Source organism: Quercus robur, chromosome 4 (genome assembly GCF_932294415.1).
Source record: "Quercus robur chromosome 4, dhQueRobu3.1, whole genome shotgun sequence".
NCBI lineage: Eukaryota > Viridiplantae > Streptophyta > Magnoliopsida > Fagales > Fagaceae > Quercus > Quercus robur.
The window spans coordinates 19,857,992-19,868,817 of NC_065537.1; the positions used below are offsets into that span (position 1 = coordinate 19,857,992).

General features: G+C 37.6%; 1 pseudogene; it reads left to right on the plus strand.

The window, feature by feature from the left end:
- The first annotated feature begins 452 nt into the window (after positions 1 to 452).
- On the plus strand, positions 453 to 8,183 carry LOC126724385 (probable glutathione S-transferase; annotated as a pseudogene).
- Positions 8,184 to 10,826: the final 2,643 nt, after the last annotated feature.

Here is a 10,826-nt window from a genome sequence, read left to right on the forward strand (position 1 = left end):
TAACGGCTCCTCGAGGAGTGGCAACGAGTGTTCATGTCCTTAAGCGACGACCTTTTCCCTCAGGACGGTTTTGTTGAGATCGTCCATGACCGGCATTGTATGGACGATTATAATTTGATCGGGCGTATCAGTAAATATTATATTAATAATCTTAGCTAATTTATATTTTATATGAGAAACATTTAAACAAATGAATTACATAAATTTATAGTACAATTCATTATTCTACATAAAAACGAGGCAACTTCATAGTACAAGACAATAAGCCCACCACTTTTATATATAGAGTATTTTATTTTGGTGCTTTGACGTAGAATCCTATTACAGCTTCTGTTTTATTAATAATAGCCCAGGCCACTGTGTATGTGCTATAAATCTAGCTCTCCTGCACGTCCTTTTGCTTTATATCTCACTTTCCCCCTCATTGCTTCAATCATTTGAGTTCCGTGACAATGGCAGACGAGGTGGTTCTACTAGATTTCTGGCCTAGCATGTTTGGCATGAAGGTTAGGATTGCGTTGGCCGAGAAGGGAATCAACTATGGGTAGAAGGAGCAAGACTTGTGGCGAAAGACCCCTCTGCTTCTGCAGATGAACCTGGTTAACAAGATGATTCCAGTTCTCATCCACAACGGGAAACCGGTGTGTGAGTCTTTTGTCATCATTCAGTACATAGATGAGGTCTGGAAGGGCAAGTCTCCATTCAGGGGCAGAGCTAGAAATTTTGGTTTAGGGGGGCCGAGGTTAAACTATCTTGTAGTGAGTCACAATTCAAGAGAAACTCAAAATGCTACATATATGTTTATGTGCATTGGTTTAATCAATGTAATTCTTATTAGCACTTAAAAAAACTAAATGACCAATTAAGTATCTTAAGTTCATTTTCCCTTCTAAGTATCTCTTAGTCCTTTTAACAACCATAAGTTCAACCATTCAAGAAATTAAATATAAATATAATAATTACATCTACAAGAAAATATAAAAATTTTAGAATTAAAAATAACAAAATCCTTATAAGCCAATATGAAATTATATATAAAAATACAAGATAACTTTGGTATTTTGAATAAATCTTATCAATTGGTTTAATAAAAATAAAAAAAAATAGAAAGAGAAGAATACTCTAGTACTTCTCAAGATCTTAAAGTCATTTTTGCTAGTTTCAAATAAGCTCAGCACTATTTTCTGAGACAAAATTATAAATTTTATGCAAAGAAAAGAAAGAATACAAAGGCAAAAGAATGGCCACACCAAAATAGAGCAGAAAAAATAGCTACAGGTATATTCAGTAACAGAGAGCAACATTTACTAGCAAGTAGCAACAAATGCGGACAACAATCTCAGCTTACAACATAGAGCAATATAATAACAATAAAGAATGATATCAACTCACACTAGATTAAAAAAATATATTGAAGCTTGGGAATTGAAAAAGTAGAACTTCTAATCAAGATATGAAGGAGTTTCAGCAGTAAAAAATAATAATAAATGAGGGAAAATATTAAACGTTGACAAATGGGGGCAGGGGGGAAATAATTTTTCATGTGAGGCCAATTCATAGAAAAATGATTCAAGGATGCAATTTTACCCACTCTAAAATTTTTTAAAAAACTTTTGGTGGGGCCATGGCCCCCTAGTCACCAACGTAGCTCTGCCCATGTCTCCATTGCTACCTACTGATCCTTTCCAGAGAGCCATTGCCAGGTTCTGGGCTGACTTTGTTGATAAAAAAGTACGTTTCTGCGTGCAATTTTTGAAGTATTCTTCTACGGTTTGATTTGGTTCACGATTTAGTATTCTTACTTAATTAGCAGTTATAGTTGTATTTTTCTAGAAGCAGGAAACTAGTCCTAAGCTATCAATAACGAATTAGAGGAGAGCATTTTATCTGAATTATTATTACTTTTTTTTTTAAACAAATTATTATTAGTATTAGTATTAGTATTATTTAATCTGTTGTGGGTTTTTAATATTTTAGCTTAGGTGTATTGCACTAAATTCGCTAGCTATAAAAACTCTCATGCTAGTAATAGTTCGATTATTAATAATAGATTTTTTTTTTTTATTTAATAAAATTCAATTAGAAATGAGTTGAACCCGTAATGTTATAAAAAGATTACTAATATATCATTGGATAAAAAGGAAGAAGAACAAAATAAGTGGAAAAACAGAAATATTGATGGTTCATGTTTGCTTTTCATATTGATCATGTTGAATTAATTAGTTAGATAATTTGGAAATTTGGACATTGAATCTAAACTACACTCCATTTGTATTTGTTTGCATGTAACATGTTTTCCAAATTAATGTAAAATATTTTTAGTTGAAAATGTTTTTGGGTCGGGAAAATGTTTTCCTTTTGGTATTTGTTTGTATTTTTAAAAACGTGTTTTAGATGATTGGTGCAATATAAAATGAAAAAATTTCTAAGCACAAGCTATGAAATTTCCCTACCACAAACAACCATCAACTCCAAATCCGATCGAATCCACGGCTCCAACCACCATATTAATTAGCGTCCCAAGCCGCCATTAATGCCTCTTGGTCGTGATCAAAGCCTCCCAACCATGATTAGTTGATACCCAACCACCATTGGCTCCACCAACCACATCTAATTAGAATCTTATGACCACCACAATCAAGGCTCAAGTGACCGCTATAATTTACGCTATGATGATCGCCAATGTGAGCAAAAAAGAAAGGAGATGGGTGGAGGGAGGGGATCTTTGTGATGTGATTCGAGCGTTGGGGGTGGGGGGAGGAGGTTTGTGCTAGCTTACCAATTTGAAAAATGTTTTATCAAAATTTATTGGGTAAAACATCATATGAAATTTTATACAGAACTTTCCAGTCAGCTTTAAAATCTTTTCGAGTCGACTAAGATTTTACAGTGAAACCTACTTTGGAAAATGTGGAAAACATTTTACAAGAGAACAAATGGAATTAGTTTCCTTCTACTCATGACATTTGTTACATTATCAAGAGAGTCTAGTAGTTAATTTTATATATTTATATATATATATATATATATATATACACACACATGCTTATAATATATATATATATATATATATATATATATTGTTAACATGTATAGTGTTGTGGGCTTTAGGCCCAACTAGATTACTTGTATAGCACACATTCTTGTACTACACTCTTACTTGTATTGCACTCATATGCCTCCTATATAAAGGCACTCATGTATATTTTTTCATTCTTGAGAAATACAATATACAATCATTCAGTATTTCTATCATGGTATCAGAGCCACTGCTCTGACCTTTTCTTAGTAGTCTTGTCTTCATTAGTGTGACTCTATTCTCAACATCGCTTCCGCCATCACAGCAGCCGTTGTAGTCTCTCGCCGTTGAACCTCCGACGTCTTCCAATCGTCATCCTTGGGTTCTGGACTTGTAGCCGCCATCGTTAAGGAGCTTCACATTGCACAGACCACTGCCCTTTGCATCACTACTGCAAATATTGCTCCGATTACGTTTGTGAAGGTACCACTAAGATCTACTTGCCCCGATCTACACATTCATGGAAGCCTTGACTCCATCGGAGACTGCACGCGCCTCCACGCGCTGCTCAAAGGTTTTGTTCCGTAGCTCACGCACCCCACGTGCCTCCATACGCCACTGCACAACTAGGTTTTTCCTGACGCGCTCCCATGTGCTGCATCTCCAGGTCACGTGCCCCCTACACGCCTACACGCCCCTCAACCCTCTCACTGACATCATTGCTGATGTCATCCACATCAGCCCTAGTTGCGTCGTTGCTGACGTCACTTGCTTGCGTCAGTCGCTGACGTCATCATTTGACTACTAAGGGTTTGACCATTGACTTTAGCAGGTTTGACCGTTGACTTTCATAAGGTTGACCGTTGACTTTTTGCCAGGATTGACTTTTTGCAGTTCAGGTGCTCCTTACCCAATTTTTTGTGTAGATTTCATTTTTGTAGTCCATTTTTACATATTTTGCTTCTAAATGAAGAATAAGGACAAGCCTTCTTCCTTTTGCAACAATTGTCGTTGACAATCCAGCAAACGTTTTTGCAATTTTTGTAAACGTTTTGGCCACAGTATTGAGACTTGCTATCATCGCAACAAATTAGCTATTTCAGTTTCTGCCGCTATTGTTGCTAACACTGAGAGTGTCCAACTAATGGCTCCTGTCTCTCCACAGTCTTAGTCTTCTAGATCTACTTTCACCATTTCCAGAAATGACCTTATAAACATCATCGCTAATGTCATTCGTATGGTTAGTAATGCATCTTATTCCTCTTCTCTCTCAGCTTTATCTAGTATGTCTCCTACCTCTTGGCTTATGGATTCTACTTGTTGCAATCACATGACACCTCACTCGTCTTTATTTTCTGAACTTAAACCTGCACCACACCTTATTAATATTCGCAAAGCAAATAGTTCCACAATGTTTGGTCATAATATAAGTTCCGTTTCGACCTTCAACCTCTCAGTTCCTGGAATCTTTAATGTTCTTGACATTTCTTACAATTTATTCTCTGTGGGACAATTAGCTGAGTTGGGTTATCATATTATCTTTGATTATTCTAGGTGTATTATGCAGGATCCAAGGACAGGACAGGAGTTTGGGACCGGTCCCAGAGTTGGGCGTATGTTTCCCATGGACAACCTTCGTCTTCCACTTGTTGCTGCTGTTTCTGTTGCTGCAGCTGCTGTAGTTTCTTTTGTTCCCTCCCTTGCACTTTGGCATGCTCGACTTGGTCACGCATCTTCCTCTCGAGTACAACAACTGGCTTCTAGAGTTTTGTTAAGTTCAGTGTCTACAGAAAAGTTTGATTGTGTCTCATGTCAGTTAGGAAAACAACCAGGTTTGCTTTTCAATATTAGTGAATCAATATCCACTGATATCTTTGACCTTATTCATTATGATGTTTGGGGGCCTTCCTCTATCTCTAGTATTGGTGGTCTCGATATTTTGTTGTCTTTGTTGATGATTACTCTCGCTATAGCTAGATTTTTAAAATGAAACATTGTTCTGAATTATTACAAGTATATTCTGATTTTGCAAAAATGATTGAAACTCAATTTTCCAAACGCATCCAAAATTTTCGATCTGATAATGCTCTTGAGTACACTCAATATGCTTTCCAAGCTGTTTTGCATTCTTATGGCACTGTTCATCAACTAACTTGTCCAGGTACCTCTCAGCAAAATGGTAGAGCCGAATGAAAACTTCGTCATATTCTTGACATTGTTTGTGCTCTTATTCTCTCTGTTAAAGTTCCTGCTCCTTTTTGGGGCGAAGCTGCTCTTCATGCTGTTCATACTATTGATCGCATTCCAAGTCCTGTTATCCAAAATCAAACTCCATATGAGTGCCTTTTTGGGTCACCTCCAGACTATCACCATCTTCGCTCCTTCGGTTCTGCTTGTTTTGTTCTTCTTCAGCCATATGAGCATAACAAACTTGAGCCTCGATCAAGGCTTTGTTGTTTTCTTGGCTATGGTGAAACTCAAAAGGGGTATCGGTGTTATAATCCTGTCTCTCATTGTCTTCGTCTCTCCCACAATGTTGTCTTTTGGGAACATCGCCTCTTTGTCGAGCTCTCTCACTTCCGTACCTCCCTATCTTCCTCCTCTGTCTTAGATCTTTTTCTAGATGAGGCACATATTCCTTCTGTAGCTGCTCCTGATCCTCCTGTAGTTGCTCTTGATTCTCCTGTAGACTTCTCTGTCCAATTACCAGATATCATTGATCCCTTTCCTAGTTCACCCTTTAATGAATAGGTGGAAGATGAACAGGTTGAAGACGAGCTACCTAACCCCAACCCTGAGCTTGGGTCCCCTGGTCTTGCTTCGCCTGAAGATCTTGCACAAGACATTCCACCTCGTCACTCAACTCGAGTAAGATCCATTCCTGCACATTTACTTGACTATCATTGTTACACTGCCCTTGCTACATTACATGAGCCTCACACCTATCGTGAGGCTTCCACTGACCCTTTATGGCAGATTGCAATAAAAGAGGAACTTGATGCATTATCTAAAAATCATACTTGGAATTTGGTGACACTCCCCCTTAGGAAATCTGTGGTTGGTTGTAAGTGGTTCTATAAGATTAAGACTCGCTCTGATGGGTCCATTAAGCGGTACAAAGCTCGTCTCGTTGCAAAAGGTTTTACACAGGAGTATAGGATTGATTATAAAGAGACCTTTGCTCCAGTTGCTCGTATCTCATCTGTTCGTGCCCTCTTAGCTGTTTCTACTGCCAGTAAATGGGACATTTTTCAGATGGATGTCAAAAATGCATTCCTTAATGGGGATTTAAGTGAAGAAGTTTATATGCAACCTCCTTTTGGTCTCTCTGTTGACTCCAATAAGGTTTTCCACTTTCGACATGCACTTTATGGCCTTAAACAAGCTCCACGAGCTTGGTTTGCCAAATTCAGCTCTACCATCTCTCGCTTGGGTTACATGGCCAGTTATTATGATTCTGCCTTATTTCTTCGTCGCACTGACAAAAGCACTATTTTACTTCTCCTATATGTGGATGATATGATCATAACTGGTGATGACCTCAGTGGCATTCAAGAACTCAAGGACTTTCTCAGTCAGCAATGTGAGATGAAAGATCTTGGACATCTCAGCTACTTCTTTGGTCTTGAAATCACTCACTTTACATATGGACTTTATATTACTCAAGCCAAGTATGCCTCTAAACTCTTGTCTCGAGTTGGACTCACTGATAATAAGACTGTTGACACTCCAGTTGAGCTTAATGCATATCTGACTCCCTCAGGGGGGAAACCATTGTCTAATCCCTCTTTTTACAGACGCTTGGTTGGTAGCCTAGTCTATCTCACTGTCACTCGTCTAGACATTTCCTATGTTGTTCACCAGGTGAGCCAGTATCTGTTTGCTCCACAATCGACTCACTATGCTGCTGTTCTGCGCATTCTTCGATACCTAAAGGGCACTCTCTTCTATGGTCTTTTCTACTCTGCTCAGTCTCCTCTTATTCTCCGTGCATTTTCTGATACTGATTGGGCAAGAGATCCCACTGATCGCAGGACCACCACTGGTTATTGTTTTCTTCTTGGTTCTTCTTTGATTTCATGGCGAAGTAAGAAACAAACTCATGTGGCCCATTCTAGTACTGAAGTGTGTCTACATCCTCTGCTACTCCTCTTTATTGTGACAACCAGAGTGCCATTCATATTGCTCACAATAATGTCTTCCATGAACGGACTAAACACATCGAGATCGATTGTCATTTTATCTGTTATCATCTTGTCCATGGTGCTCTCAAGCTAATCTCAGTCTCTTCTAAAGATCAACTTGCAGATATCTTCACCAAGTCACATCCTAAGGATGCCTTCATACTTTGGTTGACAACCTCAAGTTGGTCTCACATCCACCTTGAGTTTGAGGGGGGCTATTAACATGTATAGTGTTGTGGGCTTTAAGCCCAACTAGATTACTTGTATAGCACATGTATATTCTTTCATGTATAAAGGCACTCATGTATATTCTTTCATCCTTGAGAAATACAATATACAATCATTCAGTATTTCTATCATATATATATATATATATATTTTAGTTTTTAATTTATTTATTTATTTATAAGTTTTTATAATTTAACCAACTTTTAATAAATAAATAAATAAGTTTTCCTGTCGTTTTTAATAAAAACAAATCAGCAGAAAAGCTTTATCCAAATGCATTGGATTCTCTCTATCTTTAACACAGGCAAGCATGGTTGATATGCCGATTCCTTTCTCCAACTTGGGTTTAAAGAAATTCTACTAGTACACTTGATTTTGAAAATAATTATTTCATCATTGTCCATTCTGTTTGGATAGTGATAATGCAATGCTGGTGTGATGAAATACAGGTGTGCAGTGCTGAAAAGAGGATATGGTTCATAAAAGGAGAAGAGCGTGAGGAAGTGAAGAAGGAATTTATTGAAAGCTTTAAGATATTGGAGGGAGAGCTTAGTGATAAGCCTTACTTTGGGGGCGAAACATTTGGGTTTGTGGACATTGCTCTGATCACTTTCTACAATCGGCTCTATTCCTCTAAGATGTTTGGCAAATTCAGCATAGAGGTGGAGTGCCCCAACATTGTTGCATGGGCTAAGAGGTGCATGCAAAAGGACACAAAGGCTAAGAGTCTTCCTGACCAAAAGAAAGTTTGAGTTTCTTGTGTAGTTGAGGAAAAAGCTTGGCTTGGACTAGAGTAATGGTTGGGACTGTCTTCGACTCTTGGATGGTCTAGTTATAGTGTTTGTTGCATTTTGTACTATTTTTAGTTTGGGTTTGTATCATATGTGAAAGCTCAAATTAGTGTGAAAACACTAATACTTGTTTAGACCCCTAATTTTAAGAAAAATATAGCTTAATTATTTTTACTCTAACTTATCTAAGTGCGGAATAAAAGTAAATGAAGCGCAATCACTGGAACTACTCTCTAAGCCATAAGCAAGCAAGCAACAATAAATATAAAGCTTAAAAAGTAAGGGAAGAGAGATGCAAACACAAGATAACACCAAGACATATGATCAAAGAGGAAATCGAAGAACTTGGCGAAAAATCTCTCTGCAACCCTCTAAGTCGAAATCGATCCACTAGTGAATAAGTTGGAGTACACGAATAACAAAAGATCCTCCAAGCCTAGTCTACCCAATGTACTTGAACCCTCCAAGCTCCTGTTATCAACAAACTTCTCGGAGTCTTGTCTTCACTAGCTTTCTGAATCCCGTAATACTGCTCGATTGCATCCGCCAAGTCTCACTGGTTTCTTTTGGCAAATTCCCAAAACTTCCCAAACTCCAAAACAGTCTCTACACTCTGAATATGTGTGAGTTGTGTTTGGGTAAAAATCTTCTCTCAAGGTATAACAATGGGAGAGGGAAAAGAGAAGAGGCTACAAGAATTTCTCTACTGAGGATGAGTAACTCTCTTTAATAAGGGTGGGTGTGTTGTAGAAACCTATCTAGGGTTTTCTCTCTAAATAGCCTCCTTTACTTTTGTGGGTAATGAGCGTAGACATATTATGGGTGAAGTGTAAGAAAGTCACACTTACCTCCAGGCAGAGAGTTTCATGAATATCTCGCAAGATGGCCTGTCTCACGAAGTACTTGTGAAATACAACTTGACACTTGACTCTTCAGCTTCTAGCATGTGCTTCTCACGTGGCCTTTTCGTCTTGCGAGTTAGTCGCAAAACTGCATTGATCTTCATTGCATGCTTGATTCTTCACCAACTTAATACTAAACCCAATATAATAAAATCCTACAAATACAAGGAACAAAATTAATACAATTACAAAACTTTTTGTGTCATGGAATAAAGCCAAAATAAAACAAGGTTGTAAATCATAACTTTACAATACGAGTTTGTTGAGTGTTGACCTTGTTAGACACTTCGATGTGCCTGCTCACAATAGACCTAAAAATTTATCTTTGATTTTTGATTTATTTATAATTTTGAAAGATAAGTATATAGATCGAATAAACACTACGGTGATTAAAAGCTTGTCTGGTTGTGTTGTGTTTTTGTTATTTAAACAACACAACACATATTTCCACAACACTTTTTCACTTACACGTATTTGCACAACACTTAAACAACGTTACTAGAACAACATTACCAAATGAGCCCTAAATGTTAAACTTAAGTAACTCAATACTTCATACGAGGAATGAAAGCAAAAAACTTAATGCTTCATATGAGGAAATGAAATTTGTTCGGATCCTTCAAACACAATTTGAGGTGCAAATAAAGTAATTTATAACTCTTTTTATATTTGGTGGAAAAAAAAAGTATTATAAAGTGATATACAAATCAATAGACATATAAGAAAATTGATCATCAAAATTTTATTTATTTATTTTTTTTGAGGAGTTTATCATCAAACTTAATTGTACGGACACATTTTGAAGCCCAAACCCAAAATGTAAAGGGATATTGGCTCAATGAGCCCAATACAATAAATTTGTAGAGAGTGGATTAGAGAACTAGACCCTAATGAGTTGGACAACGGATAGAATGAGTTTGAAAGGTAATCAAACAAAAGAAAGAGAGATTGATCCAAAAAATTGTATTAGAACTCATCTCCTCGGACCATGCCGAGAGCGAATTTTTCGAACCACCTTTCCTAACCTTTCCACTTGCATGTTACTTATGGTACTTTGAATTTAACACTCTTACTATTGTTTATTCGTCTTCGGACCAATCAACGTCCTCGGCCAAAACCCAAGGCCCAATATACATCTTGGGCCCTTATCCCTACAATAGCCCTTTAAAACTCCATTTTTTCCCTCTTATCCGAGGAGAAAAAGTGGGGTTTTGATTTTTTAGAATTAAAATCATTCATTTCTTTGGTTCACACACGCGGGATAACCGTTTTGCGCATCCCATAACTGCTACTGATGCTTTGGAGCTTGCGTTGCGTCATTAATTGCTCCAGGCAGCGCTTTGTTCCCCACATCCAACGGTGAGACGTAGATCCTACGATTGATATTTCTCCTTAAATTTTGGGCAGGATAACTCCCACTCAACTCCTTCATCTATATAAGGCATCTAGGGAAATCATTTCTCCCCATTTCACAAGTCTTCAAGCTCTCCAGAGATCTGTAGCTCTCAAACTCTCAAAGCTTCCCAAACTTCTAAGGTCTCCAAGTCCTTTTTCTCGAAAAACTCAAACCCTTAAGAGGTACCAGAAGCAACTACCGTAATTATTCTTGTAAGTTTCTAAATCCTTAAGCTTTTTTCTCCTCGGCCAATCTCCTCAGCCTTTTAGTCTCTGTTATCTTTCCTTAAAGACCTCATCCCTTTCC